The sequence below is a fragment of the Ceratotherium simum genome, chromosome 24 (genome assembly GCF_057802395.1).
Source record: "Ceratotherium simum simum isolate JZ-2026a chromosome 24, ASM5780239v1, whole genome shotgun sequence".
Taxonomy (NCBI): Eukaryota; Metazoa; Chordata; class Mammalia; order Perissodactyla; family Rhinocerotidae; genus Ceratotherium; species Ceratotherium simum.
The window spans coordinates 11,140,074-11,153,834 of record NC_141923.1 but is presented as its reverse complement, the minus strand read 5'-3'; the positions used below and the strand labels follow the sequence as shown (position 1 = coordinate 11,153,834).

At 48.9% G+C, this 13,761-nt stretch overlaps 1 pseudogene; it reads left to right on the top strand.

Moving 5' to 3' along the window:
• The first annotated feature begins 8,466 nt into the window (after nt 1-8,466).
• Nucleotides 8,467-13,531, top strand: LOC101408227 (putative serpin A13; annotated as a pseudogene).
• Nucleotides 13,532-13,761: the final 230 nt, after the last annotated feature.

The window sequence follows — 13,761 nt, the reverse complement described above, 5'->3', positions numbered from 1 at the left end:
ACATACTTAGGAGGTATCATTGATAAGACTGAGTGATCAATTACTCATGGAGAAGGAGGGACAGTCTGAAGTAAAGATGATCTCAGGTTGCAGGATTGGGAGCTTGGGAAACTGGAAGATGCCATTTAGTGAGACGGGTAGTATAAGAGGAGAATGATGCTTTATGAGGAAGATCATGAGCTTGGATATAGACCTGAGATGTCTGACCATCATCCACAAATAAAAGAACAGTACACAGTGGGTTCTACAGATCTTGAGTTCAGTAGAGACATCTGAGCACGAGATGCGGAGATATGTTAAGGCTGGGAGAGGATGAAACATCCTAGTGAGAGTGCGTAGAGAAGAGGACCTGAGGGCCAATCATCAATAATCCCCACCTTAGAGGGACAGCAGACAGGAAGAGAGGTCACCCAAAGACACAGGAGAGGACTAGGAAGAGAGTTAGTAGGGAAACAATGAGAGAGAGAGAAAGGGAGAAGAGTGTCTACAGAAGGGGCTGGACCTAACCAAACAGAGGTCTCGGTGACCTGCAGGAATGTTTACAGTTGAGACATGGAAGCAGAAAGCAGACTGCAGAGTTTCAAAGAGAGTGAGTGGTGATCAAGGCGTACAGCAAGTGTAGACGTTTATTTCCAGCAATTTGGCATCAAAGACGATGAGACACAAGAGGGAGCTAGAGGGGGGATAAAAGGAGAGAGACTTTTTTATAAAAGTTAATGTTGAGTCAAACTTGAGCATGTTTAAGTGCTGAAGATGAGAAGCCTGGAGAGAAGGAATAGTTGACAACACAGGGAAGGGAGATATTAATCACTAGATATTAATCAAGTTGGTGTGGGGCATCGACGGGTCAGTGGGCTGTAGGGGACCTGCAGAGAGAACCAGGGTGAGGTTTCCTGTCTCACGGGTGGGCAAGCACGTGGAGACCGATGTCGAAGGTCCTGGGAGATGCTCAGAAAGCAGAGGATCCTGGGAAGATCTTGGCCCACAGAGATCCCCTGGAGGGGTGGCTGGCTTTGACTCTCTGACTGGATAGGCTGAGTCTGCCTGTCCCTGGGGCTCAGACAAGAGCAAGGAGACCAGAGAATAAGGAGTGGCCCTGGGGACCCTCCAAGAGGTAGTGCTCAAACATCCCCCGCAGTGTGGGGAGAGAGACTGCTTCTCCTTCCATGGTTGTACTTGACACAACCTAGAGCTTGCAGGATGCATTAGTTTTCTATGGCTGCTGTGACAAATCACCACAAACTGGGTGACTTAAAACACAGCCTCTAGCGCAGAATCCATTCCTTGCCTTTTCCAGACTCTGGTGGCTGCCAACACTCCTTGGCTTGTGGGTGCATCACTCCAACCTCTGCCTCTGTAGTCACATCAATTTCTCTTCTTCTGTCTGTGTCAAATCTCTCTCTGCCGACCTCTTATAAGCACACTTGTGACAGCATTCAGGGTCCACGTGGCTAATCCAGGACGATCTCCCCATCTCAAGATCCTTCACTTAATTACATTTGCAAGGACCCTCCCTCTTTTCTTTTTGGCATAAAGGTAACATTCACAGGTTCCAAGGATAGGGACATGGATATATTTAAGAGAGTCATTTTCCAGCACAAGGGGCAATAAAAAAAAAAATAGAAATAAAGAGCTCTTAAATGTTCCAGAAAGGGAAGAGCAGAATTAGAGAGAGAGAGAGGAAAAGGGAAAGTATTTGTGATGGTCTCATCTCATTAGGGTGGGAAATGGCCACCAGATTTCAAGGGAGGAGGGGGGAATAATATTCCATGTGGGAAAAACAGTACATTTTGATTGGAAAAAACAGTTGATATCTTATTCCCAAAGGATGATTGAAACATGCTTCCAATTTTGACCATTGAGAAAAGGAAGGGAAATAAATTTACTTGACCTTCAAAATAAATATATGGCAAAAAATGAAATTAATAGAAACGTAGTTAAAGTAGAAAATACAAGGAAAAGAAAAAGAAATAAACAAGAAGAAATACATCGTAAATCTAAATTATGAAATAAGGAACATATGTGAGAATATATTTTCCAAAGAGAGCCAAAACAATGTTTCCCGTCCCACAATGTGACCTTGGCACTCCCTGGGAAGCTCTTTATGACTGTCTCAAGCAATATGGCGGAGTGCAATGACTCCCTGTGACTTCTGCGTCTAGCGCACCACTGTGAGGAAGCCCGAGAGCCTGGAAGAGACTCATGGAGGTGTTTCTCCCCACAGCTCCAGCGGAGGTCTTTGTTGACAGCCAGCATCGACCACCAGACAGGAAGGGAGGAAGCCTTCGAGGTCTTCAGCCCCAGCCATTGTCAGAGAGTAACCACAGGTGACACCAGAGTGAAAACAGCTCACCGAGCCTCGTCAGAGTCAAATGCCAGAATTGTGAGAGATAATAACAATAAATCATTGTAGTTTTATGACGTGACATTTCTACACCCAGCAAAAATATTCCTCAAAATTGAAGGCAGAGTAAAGATATTTTCAGACAAACAAAAGATTAGACAAGTCACTACCAGCAGACCCGCATTACAAAAAACGTTAAAGCAAGTTCTTTGGACAGAAGGAGAATGACACAGATGGAAATTGGTATCTAAATCCAGAAATGACAAGTGTCAGAAATGGTAAATAAGTCGACTTTTTCCCATTTTAAATCTCTTTGATGGATAACCAACTGTTTATGGCAAAAATAATTGCAATGTATTGTGGAGTTTAACATATGTAAAAGTGAAAGAAAAAACGACGATAACAGAAAGGACAGAGCGAGAAAAAAGCAAAGATATTGATGTGAGCTTCTTACACTTTCCTTGAAGAGATATAATGTTATTTGAAGGTATATAGTAGTAAGTTAAAGATTTATTGTAAATCCTCAATCTGCTGAAAAAATATAAAACAAAGAAGTATAGCTAATAAGCCAACAGTTGAGTAAAATGGAAACATAAAAACTACTCAAATAAGCCAAAAATAAGACAAGGAAAAAAGACAAAACAGACAGATCAAATAGAACACAAATAGCAAGTTAGAAGATGTCACTAAATCATATCAATAATCACATTCTGTAACAAAAATTACATCAATTTATTCACTCATTCATTCATTTATTCACTAAATATTTGTGGAGTACCTACTATGTGTTAATCGCTGTTGTCTTACTGAGAATACAACAGTGTAGAAAAGTGTCAGGGGCCCAGCTCTCAAGGAGCTTTAAGCATAGGAATGGGCACAAATAAGTAAACTTGCAATTAAAATATATTGTAACATATTCTTTGATAACAGAGTGGGTAGAGGTGGACCTCTACCTCGCACTATATATAAAAATTAACTCAAAATGGATCAAAGACTTAAATGTAACAGCTAAACCTATAAAACTCTTAGAAGAAAACATAGGAGTAAATCTGCATGACCTTGGATTTGGCAATGAATTCTTAGATCTGACACCAAAAGCATGAGCAACAAAAGAAAAAATAGAAAAATAAAAGATGACCTACAGAATGAGAGAAAATATTTGCAAATTACATATCTGACGAGGGAATTGTAGGTGGAATATTTAAAGAACATGTACAATTCGATAATAAAAAGACAAAGAATCCAATTAAAACCTGGGCAAAGGACTTGAATAGACATTTCTCCATAGAAGATATCCATATGGCCAATAAGCACTGAATAGATACTCAGCATCATTCATCACTAGGGAAATGCAAACCAAAACCACAATGAGATACCACCTCACATCTACTGGGATGGTTATAATAATAATAGTAACAGAAAATAGCAAATATTGTCAAGGATACGGAGAAATTGGAACCCTAGTATACTGCTGGTAGGAATGTAAAATGGTGCAGCTGCTATGGAAAACAGTTTGGTGGTTCCTCAAAAAGCTAAACATAGAGTTACCAAATGACCCATCTAGGTATATACCCAAGAAAAAAGAAAACATATGTCCACACAAAAACCTGTACATGAACATTCATAGCAGCATTATTCACAATAGCAAAAAAACTGAAACAACCAAATGTTCGTCAACTGACCAATGGATAAACAAAATGCGGTAAATCCATACGATGGAATACTATTCAGCCATGAAAAGGAATGAAGTTCTGATACATGCTACAACAGGGATGAACCTTGAAAACATTATGCTAAGCGAAAGAAGCCAGACACAAAAGACCACATACTGTACAATTCTATTTACATAAAATGTCCAGAATAGGTAAATCCAGAGATACGGAAAGCAGATTAGTAGTTGCCAGTGACTGGGGGGAGGGGAGAGTGGGGAGTGGCTGCTTAATGGGTATGGAGTCTTTTTGGGGGGTGATAAAAATAGTTTGAAACTAGATAGAAGTGATGGTTACACAGCATCATGAATGTACTAATTACCACTGAACTGTACACTTTAAAATCACTAATCTTATGTTATGTGAATTTCATCTCAATAGAGAGAGAGACTTAGAGATATATTAACTAAATACCACGTGTAGACCTTGTTTGGATCCTAATTCAAACAAACTAACTATAAAAAAACATTTGGGAACCAGTTAGAAAAACAATAACTTGATATTTGATAACATTAAGGAATTATGGGTTTTTTAGGGTGTAATATGCTATTGTGGATGTGATTTTTTTTTATTCTTATAGATAAAATGAAAGGATGTGTAGGATTTGCTTCAGAACAATCCAAAGGGATTAAGAAATTGGGAAGTATGGAAAAACTGATACTGGGTATGTGGGGGTTCATTATGCTATTCTATTTCTGAATGTTTGAATTCTTCCATAATGAAAATTAGAAATAAAAAAATCCTTGAGGGCAGGATTGTGCCTTATTCCCCAGTATTTAATGCCTCCTCAGCATGCAGTGGGCACTCCATAGTGAATGAATGAATGAACTAATGAATGAACACAATGAATCTCATGCTTGACCTCTGCTGTACCCTCCCTTGAGTGAATATCGGGAGAAAGCGTTGAAGGTCCTGAGAAGTCAAGAAGTGCCTGTGTGGGTGTTTATGTCCAGGCTGTGGATGAGCAGAGCAAAAATAAAATAATAATCAACACAGCTGGGAGAAAATAAGTCTGGCTCGCACCCTCTAACCCATGTAAACCTTGTCTCTGCCCTCGGTCAGCAGGCCACTGTTGTGCCATCCCTGCCACCAAGCCAACTCAGGAAGCACAAGGCATTTGAGTTGCAAAAGTGTTGCAAATGCTCTTTCTGTTGAGTACATGTTAACTTTTCTGTTCATGCTACATTAAAGTGGAAAGTTCTATCGACTTCCCTGAAGAACTGGTCATTACAATTTAGCCAAATTAGAACACTATAGCCAAAATAAATAAGCAATCACGACATTTCGGAGAGTCATGGCCCGAGCTCCGTGGAGGCAAGTACTCTGACCTGGACGTCTGCACAGAAGCCTGGCGGGGAGTAGGTGACCCCAGATGCGTGTTGGATGAGAGAACAAAGCCAGGAGAGGCTGGAGCATCGCTCCAATTAGCTCAGCCCTTTACTGCTCTCCAAGAATGTCCGTACACACCACTAAATTAATCTTCACAGCAAACTTGAGTGGTAAGGAGGGCAAAGGGGGAAACTGAGGCTCAGGAGAGGGTCAGGCTGCCATTCAGTGGTGTAGTGGAGACTCAGGCCCAGGACACCAGCCCCAGATGAAGAGCACCACCCGTGCTCCATAGCGCTCTCTTCTCCATGCGTGGATTTCCAGCCTGAATTGAGGGCAGGTTGTTTTCCTCATTGTTGTTGTGCTGAGGGTGGACACTGGGCCAAGGGCAACCTCAGTAGAGTCTGTCACAATCCTCCCCTCAGGGACGAACTTCTGTGTCGGGGACCATGCAGACCTGCTGAATCTCCCCAGCTCCTTCCAAGTCTCATGGAGAACATTCCATTTCAGGTGAGTGTGGGGCTGTGGGTGGGGCTGCAGTCCTGGCCCCCCAGCTGGCTCCGTGAACCTGCCACAGGTTATCTCATCACGAGACACACATGTGCATGCACACACACACGTGCACACACACACATGCACGCTCATGCTCCAAGACCTGCACATATAGGTGACCGTCTGGAGTGGGGCCGGCTCACCCCACCTCCAGGACCTCGAGCACGCTCTTCCCTCTGCTGAAACCCTTTCCTGGCTTCTCCTGATCCATCTTCCAGTCTCAGTTCAGGGGCCACCTCCTCCAGGAAGCCTTCCAGGAACTCCCTGCCTTCCATGTCCCCGCGGGCTCCCCGGTTACCTCTTGTAGGCCACCTCTGACTGACATTGCTCACAGATCTGGAATCAGCTCTCTGCATTTCTGTCTCCCACAATAACTGGTGAGCTCCTTTCAGGCAGGGCCCCTCATGTCCTGACTGCTGAATATTTGTTGAACAAGTGAGGCAATGAGTGAATGAACAAGCTTCCCTCTGGGCCTCAGTTTCCCCATCTGTACAATGTTCAGATTGGACTGTGGCGTCCGGTCAGCTCGAAAGCTCTGTGGTTTGAATGAATAAATGAGCGAAGGAGTGAAAGTTAAATGCAACAAGGAAATGAACTTTCCAAAAACTTCTCAACGAAGCCACGGCAGTCACAAAGCAGATCACCAGGCAAATGAAGAAATGGAGGCCCGTCTGGTCTCTGCCAAGAAATACTCAACGTGGAACAAAGCTTACAGACCAGGCTTTCCTGGAGGCTGAGTTCAGTGCTTCTTCCTTTTATAGACGAGAACTCGAGTTCAGAAAGGTTCAGAGCTGCCCAAGGTCACATGGAAAATCACAGCAGGATGGAGTGGGGTGAGGATGACCAATCCTGTCAATAATTAACCCAATCCCAGCAGGGCCAAGCAGGTTTGTGGTGGGGGGAGCTAGGAATGATGGGGTGTTAGGAGGTGGGGGCCCAGAAGGCTGGGGAAATGCCTGTGCTCCACGGGGAGGGCCAAAGCCCTAGGATGAGGTTTTCTAGAGGGTAGCCCAAGGACCATTTGTTCTCTCAACAAATGCTGTTTGAGTGTCCACTCTGTGCTGAGCACTAGGGATTGAGCAGTGAATGATGCAGACAGGATATCTGCCCTCATGAAGCTTACCTTCTAGTGAGGAAGCCAGATAAATATGTCAGATCATCCCAGATGGGTGTAAAAAAAACAAAGCAGGGCATAGAATGACAAGGACAGAGGTGGGCCCTCTCTGAGGAGATGCCCTTTGAGCAGAGAACTGAGTGAAGTCAGGGAGTGAGCCATGGAAAGGGCTGGAGAAAGGCTGTTCTAGGCAGCCAACAGTAGGTGCAAAGGTCCTGAGGCAGGAATGAGCTTGCTAAGTTCTAGAATAGCAAGAAGGCCAGGGTGGCTAGAGCAGAGGGAGGGAGGGAAGCATGGTCAGAGATGAGGCCAGAAGGTTGTCCAGAGCCAGATCACACAGGGCCAGCTAAGTGGCAGTGAGGAGTGTGGGATTTCTCTTCAGTGTGATGCGAGCCATTGGTAGTCTCCAGCAGGAAGTGAATGAATGAGTCTGATTTATCTTTTCAAAGGATCACGGTGGCTCCCTAAGTGGAGCCAAGGGTCAGCTCAGGCCTTTGCTAAAATAGGTTCTAGGCTCTACCGAGATCTGCTGAGTCAGAATCACTAGTCAAGGCCTCACGTCCACTGGGGTAATAACATCTGCTGCTTCCCGGGGGAATTCTCTGTGCAGGCCCCGGGCTGGGTCAGCTTGGTGCATGATCACTTTGAATTCCTACAACTCTGCGAGTGGGCAATCTCAGCCCCACCCCCCAGAGGACTTGGAGGACCCAAGGGCTAAAGTAACTTGAGGAAGGTCAAAGGTCGCTGGGTTCCTGCGCAGCAGAGCCTCTGGCTGAGCCTGGGTCGCCAAGCCTCCTCCCTGCACCACGAGGCACCTCCCCACCTTCCCTCCAGGCGCTCTCTTCAAGTCCAAGCCCAGGGCCGAGGAACGGGGCTCAGACGGGCTAAGTGACTCACCCACAGTCACAGTCTGGGATGTGGGGGACCAGGACTGAAGAGGGGTCAGCTGGAGGCGGGGCTCTGAGTTTCTCAAATGAGACCCATTCCCTGCGTGTGAGCAGGAAGCAGGAGGGGGGAGGACACGATGGAGCCCCCCAGAGAGGGCAGGGGGGCCCCTCCAAGCCAAGGGAAGCAGCTGGAGAAGACTCCGCTGACTTGAGACCTGTGACGCGTCCAGAACCCGGGGACGGGCTTGGAGGGAGCAGAGCCTCAGCCCCTGGGGAAGAACAGCGCCCCCGCGTGCACTGCGGTGCGGGGTGCCCCTGGCAGGTGCACAGCGTCTGCGCGCTTCTGTTCAGATGGGGGAGTAAAAACAGTGCCTCCCCTGATGGGCTGAGGTGAGGACGAGGAGGAAATGCCTGTGAAGAGTTAGCGTGATGCCTGGCACAGACCTGGTGGTGCATGAATATCATTTGCTACTATTATTGTTGTTGTTGTTGTTTTCTCTCCATGCTCCTGCTTCCAGAGCAAGGACCCCAGAGATGGAGGTCCCTGGGTGGTGGCCGCTGGTCACTATGCTCACTGCTGCATCTCACCGTCTGCCCCTGGTTAACCAAGAAGATTCCCATCTTATCGACCCCGGCCCGCAGGACAGCCCTCCCAGGCCTGCCGGGCCTTGAAATTGCCGTGAGCAGCGTAGACTTGGCCTTCAACCTCTACAGACAGCTGGCTTTGGACGCCCTGGAGAGGACATTCTCTTCTCCCCAGGGAGCATCGCCTTGGCCCCGGCCATGCTCTTCCTTGGGGCCCCGGAGGCCAGCAGGACCCAGCTCCTGGAAGGCCTGGGGTTCAACCTCACCATGGTACCCAAGGCCGAGATCCAGGAGGGCTTCCGGGAGCTGCTGCTCAGTCTTCCTGTGCAGGACCCTCAGCTCCTCCTGACCGTGGGCCAGGCTGTTCAGCGGGCTGGGCCCGGGGGCCACCCAGGAGCTGGTGGAGGCCGGGACGTGCATCCATGAGTATGTAGAGAAGCAGAGCCGGGGGAAGATGGGGGCCTGGACGGAAGAGCTCGGGAGCGAAACTGCAGCAATCCTCGTGAATCACGGGCTCCTCAGAGGTGAGAGATACTATGTAGATCTCCTGGGAACTGGGGCCCAATCACACCCCAGCCCCACTCTTGACAGCATCCAGGAAGCCTCCCCTGCTGACTTAGCTATAGGAGATACTCAATAAGTGTCTGCCTACTGAATTCTTAATGCCTCTGCTTGAATACCTCCAGTGACGGGGAACTCATCATCTGTCCTGTTTTAATGGTACTTGTTCAGTTTGTTTTCATAGAAGGATTTTTCCAAATTCAGTGTGCATAAGAACTCCCTAGAGAGCTTGTTTAAAATGTGGGTATCCTGCATTTACCCCCAAGAGACTCTGATTTAGGGGCGAGGTGAGTCAGGGACTCAAGAGCCTGCATTTGAAGAAACTCTCCTCCCTTCCCTGCACAGGTGGTGGCTACAGGAGGGCTGGGGTCTCCACTTTGAGTAACCCTGTACACGGCAACTGCTGAACTAAGAAGCATGAATTCCCAACTGCTGAACTAAGAAGCATGAATTCCCTTCCTCCGGCAGGTCCCAGGAGGCGTGGTTAGAGCGGAAAGAATCATCAGGAAGGGAGGTCCTTTATTTCCTCCAAAAGCCAATAAGATTAGGTGCCTCGCTCCTTGATCACACTCCTTAATCCAGCTGATGAAGTCTGTCCTCATAGTTGTACAGGGCTTTGCGGGTTTCCAGGGGTATTCACACCCATGATCTCATCTGGCCACACCTGGATGAAGCAGACAAGGCTAAGATTAACGTTCCCATTTTACAGATGAGAAGACAGATTTTTTTTTAAAGAAGAAAAGTTATTCTCCTGAGCCAGTGAGGCATTACTCAAGTATGCATGGATGAAGATTTACCGCCAAGGGTGGCAACGGCACTTCCCCTCCCCTCAGCCTGGTGGGCGCGACCCTTTGACCGGTGTGCCACCAGCCCAAAGGAGTTCTTTGTGGATGAGCACAGGGCCGGGCAGGTCCCCATGATGAAGCACAAGGCCCGCCACGGCTTCCTGCATGTCCCCGAGCTGCAGTGCACCGTGTGCAGATGGACCACGTTGGGAATGCCACCACCTTCCTTCTCCTCCCCAACTGGGCTGGAAGACGCCCCACTGCCCAGAGCTCCCATCAAGTGGGAAGTCTGCTCAGGACAAGGTAGACCACCACAGCAGGGTCCCCGGGAAGCGGATCCTTGTCCTCGCTCAGTCACCCTGCAGGCCCCCTCAGTGCATGCTCACCCTAGGGCACTGTCACCCCTCAGGACACCATCACCTCTTAGGACACTGTCACCCTCAGGGCGCTGTCACCCTCCCAGGGCATTGTCACACCCAGTGTACTGTCACCCCCAGGGCAATATCATCCACCAGGGCATTGTGACACTCCCCCCCAGGGCACTGTCACTCTCAGGGTGTTGCCATCCCCAGGGGACTGTCACCTCACCCAGGGCACTATCACTCCCTAGGGCACTGTCACCCCAGGACACTGTCATCCCAGGGCACTGTCACCCCATCAGGGCACTGTCACCCCAGGACACTGTCATCCCCGGGGCACTGTCACCCCATCAGGGCACTGTCTCTGGCCTCCCTGGGTGGGGCCCAGGGTGGGGCCTGAGAGGGAGCACTGAACCGGGAGTCTGGAGGCTTGTTTTGGTCCCAGCTCTGCTGCAAACCTGGGAGGTACTGTTACCAGATACATACCCAGGTTCTTTACCCACCACACAAGAGGGGCCAAATAAAGACTGGAACGGCAGGCTTATGGCAAGGAAAGAGCTTTTATTTCGGGTGAGGTCAGCCGGGAGATGAGAGCTCTCAGATTTTTCCCGCCCCCTGGAGAGATGGGAGGCAAGGGGTTTTAAAGGTTGTGAAGGATGTGGCTGCTGGTAGGGAGGGGGAGCCTGTGGCCTTGATGGTCAGCGCTTTCCCACCAGCCTGCATTTGGTCCTGTGAGGCTGCTTGCAGAGATAAGGGAATCGCAGATGGGTGTCCTTCAATCGTCTCAGTGGTGGATGGTGGATTCCGGCGCCAGGAAGCCAAGGAGTTGAGGTCTGAGAAGTTTTAGCTTCTTGACATCAGTTTCCCTGTAAGAAACCTTAAGAAGTGGTAATTAGCCAAACTTCAGTGTGAGCCCAGCTTGAGGCCACCTGGGCTTTTAACAATTTGTAGCATCTATTTGCCTTGTGAAGTTCAAGGATACAAAAAAACCAATAGTTACATATGAATGTAACTTAGAGAAGCAGGGAAAGGGGATGGGTGCTTTCGGTTTAAACCCCATATGTTCTGGGTTTAATGTAGGGGAACCGATATCAGGGCCGGAATCAGTATCTTGACGGGCCGGAGCTCCAGGCCCTAAAACAGTGGGAGAGGGAAAGGGAGCCCGGGACAGATGCTGAATGGAGGAGAGTGTGCCTTTTAGAAAGCTCTCCCAGCTGCCCCTTGGAGAGGAGGGGGTTGAATGGGCAGAGAGACCAGAGGCGGGAAAGGGGGTGAGAAGGCTGCAGTTGTGAGGCTGGTTAGACGGGTGGGGGCTGGAGCCTGCAGGGAGGCGCGTGTAAAACGGGATCTCAACAGCAAACCAATTTCTTCCCTCCACAGAGAACTCAATTTCTATTTCCCCAAATTTTCCATTTCCAGCACCTATGGACTAGAGATGCTCCTCTCACGGGTGCCTGTGGGCAGAGGCTCCCAGGGAAGCCTGCACTGAACATCTCTAGAGTAAGTTGGGGATCAGGTTTTGGTGGTGGGGGAGCTCTCAATGTCTTTTGTCAACTCCTGGAAGATGTGCGGTATCCTCTTAAAGACGGGAGATGGTTTTCTATAACTTTGCAAGTTACTAGTTGCTTCTCTGCATTTATTCCACATTATTGCACACCTACTACTACAAGACACAGGGGATCCCACAGGGAATAAGGCCCCATTCCTGCCCTCAGGTGACAGGCAAGGAAAGGGAAGGCAGTTGACGTGCACACCGTCAGGGTTGGAAGCTCAGAGGAAGCCTCCTGGGAAGGTCACTCCTGATTTTAGGCCTGAAGGACAAGCTGTGGAAAGAAGGGCCTGAGAGGGAGCGTGGGGACAGCCTGGGGAGAAGAGGCTGGGGCCTTGGGGAACTGAAAGTCCCCCCATCTGGGTGGAGCTGAGGCCCTGGAAGACCCTGTAAACCACTCTGATGACCTGGGACTCTATCCTGAGGCCAAATGGGAATGCACTCGGCGGCTGTAAGCATGGAAAGGAGCATGATGACATTTGTGCTCTAGAAAGATCTAGAAAGATCTGTGGAGGGCAGAGTGGAGGGACACAAGTCAGACCTGGCCCTAGGTACAGAGCACAGAGGGAAATGCCCAGAGCCGTGCTCTCAGGGGAGAACCACAGAGGGAGGAAGCAGAGGGCTGAGGACAAGTCAGGGGCAGGGGGAGGTGGAGAGCTTGTAGCCCACAGGCACCAGCGGCCCCTCTCCTTGGACATTCACTGAGCTCTGCTCTGTGCCAGGTACCACGCCAACACCTCGCAACAAACTGATGAGGTAAGTGCTGTCATCCCCATCTTATCGACGAGGAAACTGGGGCTTAAAGAGGCTAAGAAAATCCCCCCAGGTTACCACTGCTAGTTAGTTAGCATCAAGCCAGGGTTTGAGCCCAAGTCAAACCATTTGACACCCAAGGTACATTCTTTTTCTCGGATAGCACTGCGTCCCCAGGTCCTCCATGTCACACACATTCCAGAAGGGACAGTGGAGGGTGAGGGAAGGAGCATGGACTTGGAGGTCAAACAGACCTGAGTCTGAGCCCTGACTGTGTCCCATCCTAGCTGTGTGAGCTTAGGCAAAGCCACACCACTTCTCTGAGCTTCTGTTGCCTCATCAGATAATTGGAGACCCTGAGCCCCATCTGAGAGGGGAAGTGACTTGTCCAAGATCACATCATGGGGGCAGGGGAGATGCAGAGCAGAGTCCTCTGACTTCAGGTTAGGTGGCCTTCCACAGACCTCGGTGATGATGAAGGTGACATAGTGATGGTAGAGCAAGGGATCACTAGGTCCCAGGTGGAGATTAAGTTCAATGACCGAGCAGTGAACAGAACACAGTCATAATCTAGCGCATGGGATCTAGTGCGTGGCAGGGCACAACAACAAATAAACAGATCTGTAACATGTTGGGTGACAAGTCCCACAATCCAAAGGGTGGACAGAAGGATAGGTGACTGGGTCAGTGAGCGGATGGTGAAGTGTGGGGTTAAGTAAGGGAATAAAAAAATAGTACAAAAGTAAAGGCCCGGTTGATCCCTCCTATGGGGTCAATAGATGATTCCAGAATTTTCCTTGCAGGTCATTCACAAGGCTGTGATGACTCTGGAAGAGGAGGGCTCAGAGGCCACTGAGGTCACCAGCATCACACCCAGGCCTCACCCCAACCTTGACCCCACACCCCCTCCAGGCACTGACTTCAACCGACCCTTCCTGGCGATGACTTTCCACACAGAAGCAGGAAGCATGCTTTTTCCGGGGAAGACTGGAAACCCATTGGGATGATGGTCCCTCAGATGTGCTGTACGACCCTGAGAGAATAGAGGAGGGGACACTCTGGTGTCCCCTTTTCTGGGGACGGAGTCAGCATCCAGTATCTCTGTGGCCTGGAGTCACCACCAGGCTATCTGGGATTCCGTTTCTTCATCTGGATGTGAAATGGGAAACACTTTGAAGCAGTGATGATGGCAGGTGCCCCTGTACAAGCTTCCCATGGCCATGAAAATAACCACCTG